This window comes from Schistocerca cancellata, chromosome 10, assembly GCF_023864275.1.
Source record: "Schistocerca cancellata isolate TAMUIC-IGC-003103 chromosome 10, iqSchCanc2.1, whole genome shotgun sequence".
NCBI classification, from domain to species: domain Eukaryota; kingdom Metazoa; phylum Arthropoda; class Insecta; order Orthoptera; family Acrididae; genus Schistocerca; species Schistocerca cancellata.
Window position 1 is genome coordinate 48,279,687 of NC_064635.1, and position 16,555 is coordinate 48,296,241.

The 16,555-nt window shown below is 42.9% G+C and overlaps 1 protein-coding gene and 1 non-coding gene across 2 annotated transcripts in view; one reads left to right on the forward strand and one right to left on the reverse strand.

The window, feature by feature from the left end:
* LOC126106309 (echinoderm microtubule-associated protein-like 2) overlaps positions 1–16,215 on the reverse strand; it is a 790,720-nt gene extending 774,505 nt beyond the window's left edge. The window contains exon 1 of the mRNA XM_049912530.1: positions 15,857–16,215. The gene's annotated coding sequence lies outside the window, so the exon portion shown is untranslated. The remainder of the gene's footprint in view (positions 1–15,856) is intronic.
* Trnas-cga (transfer RNA serine (anticodon CGA)) lies at positions 7,715–7,789 on the forward strand. Its single transcript has one exon. It is a non-coding gene; the product is annotated as a tRNA-Ser (tRNA).
* Positions 16,216–16,555: the final 340 nt, after the last annotated feature.

Below are 16,555 nucleotides of genomic sequence, written 5' to 3' on the forward strand. Positions count from 1 at the left end.
CGGATTAGCCGCGACAGCAGCTAAAACACCTACTTGGGCATCGTCATTTGTTGCAGGTCGTGGTTGACGTTTCGCATGTGGCTGAACACTTCCTGTGTCCTTAAATAACTTAAATATCCGGCGAACGGTCCGGTCACTTGGATGATGTCGTCCAGGATACCGAGCAGCATACATAGCACACGCCTGTTGAGAATTTTGATCACAATAGCCGTATATCAACACGATATCGACCTTTTTCGCAATTGGTAAACGGTCCATTTTAAACACGGGTAATGTATCTCGAAGCAAATACCGTCCGCACTGGCGGAATGTTACGTGATACCACGTACTTACTTATACGTTTGTAACTATTACAGCGCCATCTATCACAAAGCTAAAAGAGTGGTCCAACTAAAACATTCATGTTTCTTAACGTACTACACGAATATGTAATAATCCGTTTGACCTATGGCAGCGCCATCTAGCGGGCCAACCATAGGGCCATCTGGTTTCCCCCTTCAAGCTAGACAAGTTTCGTTCTTTGTAGTTTTTTCGTTTGACGCTTATTTCGTGAGATATTTGGCCCGGTCACTGTCAATGGACCACCCTATGGCGTACATAAATTCTGGGAACACTTTCAGTTATTTATTGCACAAGAAATAAACATTATACAGATGTCACATACTGCATTTTGAAGAGAAGCTCTGAAAGTTTTTTTTTTTTTTTTTACAAACTTTTGATATGCACGACACACCAATTTCTTTGAACTCCTGATGAATGTATTGCGTACGCGCTGCACATTCACTTCACTCACACTGGGACGTCCGCTCCTTTTTGCCGGGCCCAAGCAACCCGTCATAACGAATTTGTTGTGTCAGTGGTAAATGGCCTTCCTTGTTGGTGGCTTCTTACCGTACTTGGTTCTAAACATTCGTTGAACAGCTGTAGCACACTTGTTTTTGTCGAAAGCTCGCTCCGCACCTGAACCCGCCATGTTTGCGACTAGCGCTGACTATCGGCAAATTACCGAACAACGCTGTGGCAGTATATATGAAAAAAAAACCTTGCATGGTTTCTCTTCAAAATGACATACTTATGACGTCTGTACAATGTTTGGTTCTTGTGCAATAAATAATTGAAAGTGTTCCCGGATTTTATGTACACCGTTTATATGGTGCTGGTGCTCTTCGAAAATATCGATGCATTATCTACGAGGGTAAGTCGATCATTATCTGCAATTTAGTTACATTTTTGTTTATTTTGTTACTACTGTCGTTTTACGCCGGCCGCGGTGGTCTAGCGGTTCTGGCGCTGCAGTCCGGAACCGCGGGACTGCTACGGCCGCAGGTTCGAATCCTGCCTCGGGCATGGGTGTGTGTGATGTCCTTAGGTTAGTTAGGTTTAAGTAGTTCTAAGTTCTAGGAGACTTATGACCTAAGATGTTGAGTCCCATAGTGCTCAGAGCCATTTTTTTGTCGTTTTACGTTGACTACACATGCTTTGTTTATTTGTTGTTATATCTTTGCAATTTTCAAGCTGCTAGGTTACTTTCGTTATCGCTGCCGTGCTGTTAACGATGGCTGCTCCGCTGTCTATTTGCACCAAAGAAGAACAACGTTCAGTGATCCGTCTTGTGGCCGGAAGGCGTATGAGGGATTCATCGAAGACTTTCGATACAGTACGGGAACAGTGTTTTGCCACAACGGATTGTCTACGAATGGATTGAAAAATTCCGAAATGGTTTCCCAAGTGTTACGCACGATGAAGGAGCCAGATGACCGTTTACCGCCACAAATGAAGAAACCATTGAGCGTTCAAGTGAAATGATTCTCTTAGACAGACGATTAACTATTGGCGAAGTGGCAGATCGTGTTCAAGTTAGTCACGGTTCTGCCTACGAAATCATCCACAACAGACTTGGGTTTCGTAAAGTTTGTGCAAGATAGGTCCCAAAACAACTTACATAGTAGCATAAATAAACGAGCTTGGACATCTGCAAAAAACATTTGGATCACTATGGTAACGAAGGGGACAACTACTTCGACAGGATCATTACTGGTGACGAAACATGGATCCGTCATTACGAGCCGGAGAGTAAACGGCAGAGTATGGAATGGAAACATCCAAATTCGCCGTGCAAGGAAAGTTCAAGACCCAACCGTCCGCAGGAAAACAGATGCTTACGGTTTTTTGGGACGCACAATGTCCAGTACTGGAACATTATGGGGTAAGGGCACAACAATAAATAGTGTACGTTACAGTGAGATGCTTACTGCAAGGCTAAAGCCTGCAATTCGAAGCAAATGTTGAGGATTGCTGCCAAATGGTGTTGTGTTGTTGCACGACAATTCCCGTCCGCATACTGCTGCCCACACTGCTGAAACGCACCAGAAACTCAAATTTGAAGTACTATATCATCCTCCATATAGTCCCGATCTTGCCCCCTTCTGACTATCACTTGCTTGGTCCACTCAAACAGGCATTAAGGGGCCGTCGATTTGCCTCGGACGAAGCAGTGAAAGAAGCGGTGCATTCCTGGCTCGCAGCTCAACCGAGGACCTTCTTTTATGAGGACATCAGGAAGCTTGTACGACGATGGACCAAGTGCGTTGAAACGCAAGGAGACTATGTCGAAAAATGATGTTCTTGCAAGTTTCCTATTTGATTACAATAAAATTTTATAACTACTTTGTGGATAATAACGGACTTAGCTTCGTATATTGTTGAGACTCAAAAGGGATAATGCGTTAACGCGTCGATATTCGCGAAGAGCACCAGCACCATTACTGTCGTTTTGATGAAACAGCTTTACGAATAAAAGTCTGCTCACCGTATCCAGACCCATGTAGACTTTCTGCAACTGTAATGCGCACAGGTGCTTTCGTTTCCATCCTACGTCGCTGAACCAGTAGCGGAGCCTAGCGGCAAGTCATGACACTAACACTACCAACAACATTCATCCTGGAGGGAACAGTCTGATCACATTTCGTATAAATTTGGCTACCCATACGATAAACAGTTTTCCGTCTGCACTGCCTCGAGTAGCTTAATTTTGATTATAGCCAGCCTGAACATAATCGTGACATGATTCGGAAAATAAGGACCTACTTTCAAGATATCTACATCTACATCCATACTCCGTAAGCCACCTGACGGTGTGTGGCGGAGGGTACCTTGAGTAACTATCGGTTCTCCCTTCTATTCCAGTCTCGTATTGTTTGTGGAAAGAAAGGTTGTCGGTATGCCTCTGCGTGGGCTCTGATCTCTCTGATTTCATCCTCATGGTCTCTGCGCGAGATATAAGTGCGAGGGAACAATATACCACTTGACTCCTCGGTGAAGGTATGTTCTCGAAACTTCAACAAAAACCCGTACCGAGCTACTGAGCGTCTCTCCTGCAGAGTCTTCCACTGGAGTTTATCATCTCCGTAACGCTTTCAAAAATGGTTCAAATGGCTCTGAGCACTATGGGACTCAACATCTTAGGTCATAAGTCCCCTAGAACTTAGAACTACTTAAACCTAACTAACCTAAGGACATCACACACACCCATGCCCGAGGCAGGATTCAAACCTGCGACCGTAGCAGGCCCGCGGTTCCGGACTGCAGCGCCAGAACCGCTAGACCACCGCGGCCGGCGTTCCGTAACGCTTTCGCGATTACTAAATGATCATGTAACGAAGCGCGCTGCTCTCCGTTGGATCTTCTCTATCTCTTCTATCAAACCCATCTGGTACGGATCCCACACCGGTGAGCAGTATTCAAGCAGTATTCAAGCAGTATTCAAGTCTACAGTAACCTACTTCCTCTGTTTTCGGATTGCATTTCCTCAGGATTCTTCCAATGAATCTCAGTCTGGCATCTGCTTTTTAATTTTATATGGTCATTCCATTTTAAATCATTCCTAATGCCTACTCCCAGATAATTTATGGAATTAACTGCTTCCAGTTGCTGACCTGCTACATTGTAGCTAAATGATAAAGGATCTTTCTTTCTATGTATTCGCAGCACATTACACTTGTCTACATTGAGATTCAATTTCCATTCCCTGCACCATGCGTCACTTCGTTTGCAGGTTCTCCTGCATTTCAGTACAATTTTCCATTGTTACAACATCTCGATACACTACAGCATCATACGCAAAAAGCCTCAGTGAACTTCCTATGTTATCCACAAGGTCATATATATATATATATATATATATATATATATATATATATATATATTTGTGAATAGCAACGGTCCTACGACACTCCCCTGCGGCACACCTGAAATCACTCTTACTTCGGAAGACTTCTCTCCATTGAGAATGACATGCTGCGTTCTGTTAACTAGTAACTTCTCAATCCAATCACACAATTTGTCTGATAGTCCATACGCCCTTACTTTGTTCGTTAAACAGCTTAGGGGAACTGTACCAAACGCCTTGCGGAAGTCAAGAAACACGGCATCTACCTGGGAACCTGTGTCTATGGCCCTCTGAGTCTCGTGGACGAATAGCGCGAGTTGGGTTTCACACTATCGTCTTTTTCGAAACCCATGCTGACTCCTACAGTCAGCACATTTCTAGTCTCCATGAGCATGGTTTACGGAAGTAGAAAAGGATCTTAGAGAACCGGACATTTCTCTTAAGCAAGATCCGGTCAAGGACAAAATATGAACACACAAGGCTTGCAGGAAAAGCGGAAGCTGAAGACGGGGATGGCGTGGGCGACGCCGGAAACGGATGCAATAGCAAGGGAAAAAACAGTTGAATTCACGCGGTCTCTGGTTGGCCGAAACGAAGAAAGGACGATATGAATAACAATGGCGTATTTTTAAGTCAACGAACCGGATTTACATACTTTTTACGATAAAATGCAGGGTCTCGAGTATATAATCAACAAAATTATTTTTATTCGTATAACAACACTTTAAAAAAATTTAAAAAAATGTGATTTTGAAAGAAAATTGGGACGAGTGAGGGAATCGTGTCCAATATGAAGAAAAATAATCCGCAGAAAGATGCCACATTCGTACTCCTCAATGGCCGGCCGGGGTGGCCAAGCGGTTCTAGGCGCTACAGTCTGGAACCGCGCGACCGCTACGGTCGCAGGTTCGAATCCTGCCTCGGGCATGGATGTGTGTGATGTCCTTAGGTTTAAGTGGTTCTAAGTTCTAGGGGACTGATGACCACAGAAGTTAAGTCCCATAGTGCTCAGAGCCATATGAACAATTTGAACTCTAGGGCAGCTGTGAACTCACCGCCGCGCCATGAAAACTACAGCTTCTAGCGAACAGCGTGGCTACCAAGCAAACCCAAGTTATACAGTGATTATAAAACTAACAACACTTCTCAACGCGCTCCAAAATGCTCACTTTGCGAGCTAATGGAGTCGCAGGCAATCATTAATACAGGGTGAAAAGTAATTAAACCGACAAACTCTGAGAGGTTGTAGGGGACATCAAAACAAATATTTTTCCCTAATGTCATTTTTTTCCTATGAGGAGAATTTAAACCGGCAGAGGAAGATTTCTCTGGCGGCAAATTAATTAAACCAACAAACATTCTGACTCTGCCAATCCACGTTTCTGGGAACCGTCGGTCCAGGAATTGACGCACACGATGACTGAAATGTGCCGGCGCCCCGTCATGTTGGAATCACATGCTTTGTCTTGTAGGGCGCAGGACGTTTTCCAGCAATTTTGGCAATGCTCTGGCGAGAAAATTCCAACAGTGCCTGCCATTTAATGGCCTATGTAGCAGATACGGCCCAAGTAAACAGTCCCCAACAACACCGCCCCACACATTAACGAAGAACCACACTTGAGCGCTGGCAAGTGTGACATGTGGGTTACGCTCACTCCAAACATGCGAATTGTGCATGTTGAAGACACCATCACACCCGAACGCTGCTTCATAGGTAAACAACACAAAGAATGGAAATGTAGGATGCATTTCACACTGTTCCAGCTACCACTGCGAAACCTGTGCTCTGTGTGGATAATCAGCTGGTTCCAGGTTGTGGACGCGCTGTAAGCGAAATGGACGTAACAATCGCTCTCGAAGGACTGTTCTTACATTCGTCTGATTCGTCCCCATTTTACTTGCAATTGCACGAGTGCTGATAGAAGGATGCCCCTTCACATGCTTTAAGACAGCTCCCTCAAATTGCAGCGTTCTTAACATGCGACGGCCCCTGTGCAGGTAATTTGCTAAAAGATCCGATCTCACGCAGAAGTTGGTACACAGCAGCAGTCGTATGATGCGGGATACCGCGATTAGGATATTACTGTTGATAAACCCGCTGTGCAGCTGCCCATTGTGGTGCGCTACGTAGTACGCACCAACCGTATCAGCGTACTGACTCCAGGTGTATCGCTCCATTAGTAAACAGAGTCAATGCACTACTACACTGGTAGACAGCAGTTTCCTACAACTGAAGAGCGTAATACGGCCTCTAACAACTGAAGATCCTAATACGGCCTCTAACAACTGAAGAGCGTAATACGGCCTCCACCGGTTTAAATAATCCTCATAGGAAAAAATGACATTAGGGAAAAATATTTGTTTTGATGTCCCCTACAACCTCGCAGAGTTTGTCGGTTCAAATACTTTTCACCCTGTATGATCATCTGACAAGGCCTGCTGTCGCCATTCAGTGTAAGTATAGTTGTGGCAATGGCGTGCAAATTTCAGCCTTCGTCACCAACGAGAAGCAGTCTGCATGGGTGCATGAACCAAGCTCCTGTTGTGGAGGTTTGTATGCAGTGACGTTTGCTGAACGATCATTGAGGACCCACTGTTGGTAGCCCTGTGGTTCACCTGCGTGGTCAGATCCTCAGCAGGTACACATCTATTCGCCTGTACACATCTCCACAGCCATCGTATACCTGTGTCGTCTATGGCCCGTCGTGTACCACAGTTGCCTTGGAGCTGGTTTCGAATAGAGCAGTTGGACAGTGTCTTGAAAGGAGGATATAAGACGAACACCAACAAAAGCAAAACGAGGATAATGGAATGTAGTCGAGTTAAGTCGGATGATGCTGAGGGAATTAGATTAGGAAATCAGACACTTAAAGTAGTAAATGAGTTTTGCTATTTGGGGAGCAAAATAACTGACGATGGTCGAAGTAGAAAGGATATAAAATGTAGACTGACAATGACAGGGAAAGCGTTTTTGAAGAAGAGAAATTTGTTAACATCGAGTATTGATTTAAGTGTCAGGAAGTCGTTTCTGAAAGTATTTGTATGGAGTTTAGCCATGAATGGAAGTGAAACGTGGACGATAAATAGTTTGGACAAGATGAGAATAGAAGCTTTCGAAATGTGGTGCTACAGAAGAATGCTGAAGATTAGATGGGTAGATCACGTAACTGATGAGGAGGTATGGATTAGAATTGGGGAGATGCGGAGTTTGTGGCACAACTTGACTAGAAGAAGGGATCGGTTAGTAGGACATGTTCTGAGGCAGGAAGGGATCACCAATTTGGTACTGGAGGGCAGCGTGGAGGGTAAAATCGTAGAGGGAGACCAAGAGATGAATACACTAAACAGATTCAGAAGGATGTAGGCTGCAGTAGGTACTGGGAGATGAAGAAGCTTGCACAGGATAGAGTAGCATGGAGAGCTGCATCAAACCAGTCTCATGACTGAAGACCACAACAACAACAACAACAACAACAACATAAAAGTTTGGAAGGTAGGAGACGAGGTACTGGCAGAAGTAAAGCTGTGAGGACGGGGCGTGAGTCGTGCTTGGGTAGCTCAGTTGGTAGAGCACTTGCCCGCGAAAGGCAAAGGTCCCGAGTTCGAGTCTCGGCCCGGCACATAGTTTTAATCTGCCAGGAAGTTTCATATCAGCGCACACTTCTTTGCAGAGTTAAAATCTCATTTTGTGAACAACAACATACTTTAAACACAGGCAGCATGTGAACTGTTTACAAACTAATCCGTTTCGGAAATGCCTCCTCCCTTGGCCCAAAAACCAATGATCATTCCCTTTTGGATGTCACATAAATCATTCCATTTCAGCATTACGACAATGACGGTGTTATTTTCAACCCCTCCTCCCGCCCTCTCCCCGCATACACTTTATGTACCCTCCACAGGTAGAGGTGTTACATGCTGTCTGTGAGAGGTTACTGCACGTTGATGTCAAACATAGGCAGTGGTCTCATTAATATGGCTGGACCGTGCATCTCGTTGTTACGGTGCAGCTCTCCACACTAGTACGAACCATCTCATTGTGTTCAAGCCTTCGTCTCCGTTTATAATTGAGCCAGATCGCTGGTCGATCATCAGCGATCGGCTTATCTTTGGCGCGTCCCCGGGCATGAGCATCTTTGCGTTTTCGGCTGCGGCGCGCGGGACGGCGAGAGGCAGTCGGTTTGGGGCGGCGGGTGAGACTGGCGGAGTTGTGGCTCGGGCGTATGCACATGTGTGATGTCTGTTACGCTTAGGGATGTTTGCTAATCGTGAAACTCCCGCGGCGGTTACTGGTTGCCTGGAAGGCATTTCGTATAAATTGTGCCAAGCCTCGCAGTAAGAGGGGAGTCCGGAGTTGGGGTTGGCCTAGATGTTTGTACAAATTGAGGTGCCTGTGTGAGAAGCACGGCGTGGGCCTGTCGGTTGCTTCGTCCATCTGGCAGCCACCGCAAGCGGATGTTCGGCCGGAATGTCTACAGTTTGTGGTGAACATAGCGTGAACAAGTTCTCGTAGGATGTGCTCCGAGCCTGACTCTTAGGCTCTGTTATTTGTGGATGCCGACCCCTTGTCCGTTACTGCTTCCGGGTGCCCTGTAAGATTTCACAGCGAAACTGTGTTTTTGTGGCATTCTGTGTTTCTGGCTCAGCCTCCGCCTAGAAAAGGGAAAGATTTGGAATTTCTTAATACTGTAATTTAAACATATAAAAAATCGTTTTTTTTATTCCTCTTTAGTGCCGGACAGATTCAAATTTAGTTTACCTGGTTATTGGCTTAACTCGTGCTTCACGCACTAAATCAGCTGATACTGAATTTTTTTTTTATTCCTGTTTAATGTCAGACAGATTCAAATGTAACTTCATTTATGTTATTTGAAATAAATGTGTTGGATTGACCTTAATGAACTATGTGCAATCGAAGTAAGGGACCCAGTCCTTCATTGGTGCTTAACAGTGGCGTGTGGTTCGGGTTGTGAGCCCCGTGCTCGGACAAATAATTTTACCCTCTCCCCCACCACACACACACGCACTTCTCACCATTTTCAAACTGACAATTCCTTCGTGCCTCAAGACACTTCATGTCAACCACTTCTTTCACTCATTTTGTGCGATAAATTTCTCTTGTATCCAATTCGATTCAGTATTTTCTCATTTTTTAACTGATCTCCTCATTTTATCTTCAATATTCTCCTGTATGACCACACGTGTCTCTTTCTGTTTGAACTGTTGTTCATCAATCCACGTTTCACTTTCGTACTGTACTGTTATTGCCAGTCTCTACTTCGACCACTGTCATTAATTTTGCTGCCCTAATAACAAAAGCCATGTGCTCCTTCTAGTGTCAAATTTCGTAATCTATCGCCCTTGAGCATAGACTGATTTACAATAACTTGACGGCACTCCATTACCCTTCTTTTACTTCCATTGGCTTTTATCTTATAATCTCTTTCCAAGACACTACAAATTGCGATAAACTGTTCTTCCTAAATCTCCGATGTCTCTGACAGGATTACAATATCACGAGCAAAAGCTGAAAATTTCTTCTACCAAATTTCTCTTCGGTATCGTCTACATACCACAAATAGCATCCCTCTTCTATAGACCAATCAAGAGATGTCCAGCTTTTTTTAAAAGAATTATTTATTTATTTATTTACACGTCTCGTTCCTTAGGATCAAATTGAGGAGCACAGTCTCCACGGTCAAGGAACGAGTCATTATATGAAATTAACACCAAAATAAGTTGATAACAATCAAAATAAAATTCACGCGAATTCTACAGACGAAAAGCTGCTGAGTAGCATGATCAACAATATAACACAGGAATTTGCTTAATTTTTTTTTTCCAGGAACTCCCTGACGAGCAGAGGGGGTGACCCATAGGCAGGTTCTTCAATTTGGAATTGGAAGTGCGAGGAACTCACTGAGAATGGATGCAGCAGAATACTGCACGCCTTTCCGCTTTAGAGTCAAGGAGACGCGATCCAAATGTAGATCGGATTCCTGCCTAGTATTAACTGAGATAAAGCTCATACTATTAACAACAAACGGCACTAAATAAAAAAAATATATACTGAGAGGGCAATGTCACAATTCCCAGGTTCTTGAAGAGGGGTCGACAAGAGTTTCGCAAACTCCACATACATCGTTTGAACTACATGCCTCTGAGCCGAAAGTACCTTTTGTGAATTGAGAAAAGTTACCCCAGAATATAACTATTTGTCATATGTGAATGAAAATAAGCAAAGACTAATTTTCGTCTCGGAATATCACTTGCTGCGAATAGGTTCTAATAGTAAATACAGCAGCATACAGTTTTTTAACAAGATCCTTAACGTGGGCTTTCCATGACAGCTTACGCACTATTTGGAATTTTGATTGCTTAGACTCACTAATCATACAGCCATTCTCTGTAATCAAAATGTCAATTTTAGCTGAAATGCGCATTAGAAACTGTAAAATCTGAAACTGTGATTTAGCATCAATTTATTTTCTGCAAGTCATGAACTTATTTCTTGAAATGCACTATTTAATACATTGACTGTGTTGCACTCAACATCCTTCACTATCAAGTGAGTGTCATGAGGAAACAGAAATACTTTACAATCACCTGTCATTTTAAAAAGCATATCTTTCATAAATATAATAATCAGTAGCTGTCACAGAACTGACCCCTGAGGCAACGCCACTTAACAGTGCCGTTCTCATTACTGTATTGAATAACCTTTTGCTGTCTGTTTTTAAAGTATGAGAAGAAACAATTGTGAGCTACTTCTCTTAGTCCATAATGAACCAACATCTGCAGTAGCGGTAATACGAGTATTTTGTGAAACGCAATCAGATGCTTAATTAAATTGGTAAGAAGATGCTTAGTAAAATTGATTTATTATCCATCTTGATTGTTGAATTAATTTTTTTAATTGATTAGCTTCGGTTCGAAACGAACAATCCTTAGATTTGCAGAAAACAGCAAAATAACTAATCAGGAAATACTGTATGCCACGAAATATAAAATCTTTCATAATACCTCAACATCAAACGCTTCAGAAGGTACCTGGTTGTATTGGTTACAAGCGCAACCCGCACAACTATCGGCAAAATTTACATGCTACGTCAAATACAAAAATAGAGGTTTGGTAGAAGCTACATTATTAATATAGTCTATGAGGCTACTACCAACATATAGCACCTAGCACGTTAATCACATCTTATAAAACACATGCAATGATTTTTTTGTGAGAATACTGTTCTTGGAGGTACTTAATTAAAATCTGCAACTTGTCAAGATTAAAATACATTATAAACATCATAAAAAATGTTGTAATTTAAAAGAGGCATGCTGTCCATATAACAAAATAAAATATAACAAACAATGTGTTTTCATCTTGAGAAGCCACAGATTTTAATTAAGTACCTCCAAGAACTAGAGGACAAATGTAAGGATGTAGAGGCTTGTCTCACTAGGGGTAAGATAGATACTGCCTACAGGAAAATTAAAGAGACCTTTGGAGATAAGAGAACCACTTGTATGAATATCAAGAGCTTAGATGGCAACCCAGTTCTAAGCAAAGAAGGGAAAGCAGAAAGGTGGAAGGAGTATATAGAGGGTTTATACAAGGGCGATGTACTTGAGGACAATATTATGGAAATGGAAGAGGATGTAGATGAAGATGAAATGGCAGATAAGATACTGCGTGAAGAGTTTGACAGAGCACTGAAAGACCTGAGTCAAAACAAGGCCCCGGGAGTAGACAACATTCCATTAGAACTACTGATGGCCTCGGGAGAGCCAGTCATGACAAAACTCTACCATCTGGTGAGCACGATGTATGAGACAGGCGAAAGACCCTCAGACTTCAAGAAGAATATAATAATTCCAATCCCAAAGAAAGCTGGTGTTGACAGATGTGAAAATTACCGAACAATCAGTTTAATAAGTCACAGCTGCAAAATACTAACGCGAATTCTTTACAGACGAATGGAAAAACTGGTAGAAGCCGACCTCGGGGAAGATCAGTTTGGATTCCGTAGAAATGTTGGAACACGTGAGGCAATACTGACCTTACGACTTATCTTGGAAGAAAAATTAAGAAAAGGCAAACCTACGTTTCTAGCATTTGTAGACTTAGAGAAAGCTTTTGACAATGTTGACTGGAATACTCTCCTTCAAATTCTGAAGGTGGCAGGGGTAAAATACAGGGAGCGAAAGGCTATTTACAATTTGTACAGAAACCAGATGGCAGTTATAAGAGTCGAGGGGCATGAAAGGGAAGCAGTGGTTGGGAAAGGAGTGAGACAGGGTTGTAGCCTCTCCCCGATGTTATTCAATCTGTATATTGAGCAAGCAGTAAAGGAAACAAAAGAAAAATTCGGAGTAGGTATTGAAATTCATGGAGAAGAAGTAAAAACTTTGAGGTTCGCCGATGACATTGTAATTCTGTCAGAGACAGCAAAGGACTTGGAAGAGCAGTTGAACGGAATGGACAGTGTCTTGAAAGAAGGATATAAGATGAACATCAACAAAAGCAAAACGAGGATAATGGAATGTAGTCAAATTAAGTCAGGTGATGCTGAGGGAATTAGATTAGGAAATGAGACACTTAAAGTAGTAAAGGAGTTTTGCTATTTAGGGAGTAAAATAACCGATGATGGTCGAAGTAGAGAGGATATAAAATGTAGACTGGCAATGGCAAGGAAAGCGTTTCTCAAGAAGAGAAATTTGCTAACATCGAATATAGATTTAGATGTCAGGAAGTCGTTTCTGAAAGTATTTGTATTGAGTGTAGCCATGTATGGAAGTGAGACATGGACGATAACTAATTTGGACAAGAAGAGAATAGAAGCTTTCGAAATGTGGTGCTACAGAAGAATGCTGAAGATAAGGTGGGTAGATCACGTAACTAATGAGGAGGTATTGAATAGGATTGGGGAGAAGAGAAGTTTGTGGCACAACTTGACTAGAAGAAGGGATCGGTTGGTAGGACATGTTCTGAGGCATCGAGGGATGGCAATTTTAGCATTGGAGGGCAGCGTGGAGGGTAAAAATCGTAGGGGGAGACCAAGAGATGAATACACTAAGCAGATTCAGAAGGATGTAGGTTGCAGTAGGTACTGGGAGATGAAGAAGCTTGCACAGGATAGAGTAGCATGGAGAGCTGCATCAAACCAGTCTCAGGACTGAAGACCACAACAACAACAAGAACAGTATTTTCATCAAACATACAAAACATATTATTTATGGTGTTGGTGTATGTGTTTTATTCAAATGTGACAAATGCACCAGACCGCCACCTTTTGGTTGCGGTCTTGTGGATTACATTAATAACTTGGAGTCCACCAAACCAATATTTTATTAAGTGACGTAGGACGTAAATTTTGCTAATAGCTGGACTGGTTAACCTTGTAACCTATGCAATCAGGTGCGTCCTAGTGCATTTGATGTTTGGTTTTATCATGACACGATAACTTTGTATTTTGTAGCGTATTTTGCTGATAAGTCGTTTTACTGTTCTCTTCAGATTTGAGGAAGGTTCGTGTCGAGCCGAACCCGGTCGTTTTTTAAAAAAAATTAATTCAATCAACGCGGATAATTATTCAGTTTTAAAACCAGTGATACCGATTTTATCTCCAAGGACATTACGCCAATTTCCGCAAAGACAACTAACGTTCGCAACATTTTCCTTAATGCATCCAATGCCTCACACAGAAAAGAGTTATCACTTGTTTAAAAAAAATTACAAAATCGAACTGTGCCTTTGACAGCAAATTATGTAAATTCGAGTAATCAGTTGCCATTATATACAAAGCCTTTTCGATAACTTCTACGAACAGAGATTGCATAGAAATAGGTCTAAAGTTGAAACTTCCTGGCAGATTAAAACTGTGTGCCAGACCGAGACTCGAACTCGGGTCTCGGTCTCGAGTCTCGGTCCGGCACACAGTTTGAATCTGCCAGGAAGTTTCATATCAGCGCACAATCTGTTGCAGAGTGAAAATCTCATTAGGGTCTAAAGTTATTTTTGAGGGTTCGATACCGCGATCGGTAGAAAAGGTCTGTCTGTCCAGAGGGCCATTTTTTCTCAGGAACAAGTTCAGGTAGCAAGTTCAAATATACGTCAAATACTAAGGTCCAACGTCCCTTGGCGGTGTAAAAAGTTGAAGCTTCTAAGTCAATGCAATCAAAAGATACGACCCTTTATGCTATACATTTTGACATTCGCAAACTCACTCATCAAAACGTATAGAGGAATTATTTATGTACATAATAGAGATGGGCAAACTGAAACACGTAAATGTTTCGAAACAAATGAAACAGTACAATGTAATGTTTCGATTCGGTGTTTCGAAACAGTGAAACAGTTTGTGTTTTGTAATCTAATAAACCTACACATTTTATCATCTTGAATGTCTACTGTATAAGTATGTCCATATAAACACAAATGAGGTGCGAGAGCGCTAATCATAACGCAGAAAGTATGAAACTATCACTTAGGCGTCTTGGCAGTTTCGTATTTCCTGCAGCAAATGCGCTGCTTTTGTGTCATGTGACTTTCATACTTTTCAATTGGCTGAGGAAAGCCTTACCTGAAGACAGAAGAACCCCCACGAACGGAACTGGAGGTGGGAGCAAACTGCAGAAACAACAGATATGCTACTGGGATTCCCACATTCCATTAGTATGGCTAATATACCCATCCTGATTATTTCCATGCACACAAAGGGAATCATTGTGGATAATAGACACAGTGACTATAGACTCACAAATAACGCCAAATAATTCGAATAAATAACAAAATATAACAGAAAAAAATTTTGTGTTTCTAAGTGTTTCGAACCGTTACTATAAATTTACGATGCTTCCCGTTCACCATTACACTATCAGTGATATGTCAAACAGATTGCTTGCAATTATACCTACATCAAATTTATGTACATGTCTAATAACTGTCACTCTACGCCTTTTTTTATTTAAAATGTTGTAGTCTTACTTGCGTTTCTTAATATGATTACTGTACATGAACAGAGAAGCGTATGTTATAAAAAAAGTGTAATGATTTTCACATATTTATTATTTTGAATGCGAATAGTATGCGTTGTTTTATTGTTTGGTTAGTGTTTATAAAGCAGATGTTACGCCATTTCGGAATAGGACAGTCAGCTAGAAACGAAGCTTTATTTTCGGATATCTTAAGCTTCATGCTATTGCTTATCAAAAGATTTCGACACTCTTGAAAGTGTTTTATGAAGTGGTATGTTGTGTTTCAGTACCTGTGCCGAGCCCGAATCTCGTCCGACGCAGAGCGGAATGAAACATCACTGTTTCGATACAATTAGTCCGTTCCATGCGCAGGTGGACTGAAACAGTCTTATTTTGAAACAACGATACAGTTTCTGTGTCTGGCTCGAGATCCGAGACAGGGGCGGAATGAAACACCACTGTTTCGAAACAGTGAACCATAGCCGTTCCGAAACACTGAAACAGTTCCAGGTATCGATACACTGTATCGAAACATAGAAACAGTGGCCAAGTCTAGTACATAATTAAGTCGAAACGAGAGTCCTACTAGTATTTATGCGGTTTTCCACTGGCTACTTTAATCGTCGAGGAAACTGACCATTCCTAGAGGAAGTTTGGAGCGTGTGTTTATCTGCACCGCGTCACACACGATTAGGAGGCATTTAAACCACTCACCTTAAAGAGGTTTATCTCGGACGCCAGTTGTCGACTCTTCTACGGTATCTCGGCTGTTTAATCCATGAACACAACGGCAAAAGTTCGATCCTGCAGCTACTGGCACTCGCGGCGCGCACACGCTTTCGTTTTCGTTAGTTTCGCGAGTCACCACACTGGCCAAATCGCTGCCCGTGCTGTTTCGACGGCAGACGTATAGTAAACACACGGACGGGTTATCGCGCGGCTTGCCACGTCGGCAGGTGGAAAACACGCGTCAAGGCGAAGCGGAACAGCACCGCACTCGGCCGAAGCTTGCTGGCGACTGACAAGGCGAATGGGAGTGCTGCGCCGGGAGTACAAACGGGTTTTGCCGCGCTGCGTCAGGCGCTGCGAACGTCCGTTCGCGCTCGCGGCTCGCCTACGGAATATTAGGCAGCCGGCGAGCCGAACCGAGCCGTGCCCCCCGCCCGCTGCCAACAGGTAGCCGCTGCTACTGCCCGCGCAGAAAACGTCCGCCCGCAACAGGTAGCGCCACACCGCCCCGACGCTACTACCCGTATGGCCAACATCTGCGTCGACGCGGCGCTGATATCGCCGTGCGCCGCGACCGTCGCGTTATCTTGTGATATGGCACTGTTCAGCAGCTCTTGTCATAAAATCGAGATCAATCGCGAGCTATCGATATATTCCAAATCGACTCGAGCTGGACAAATCCCT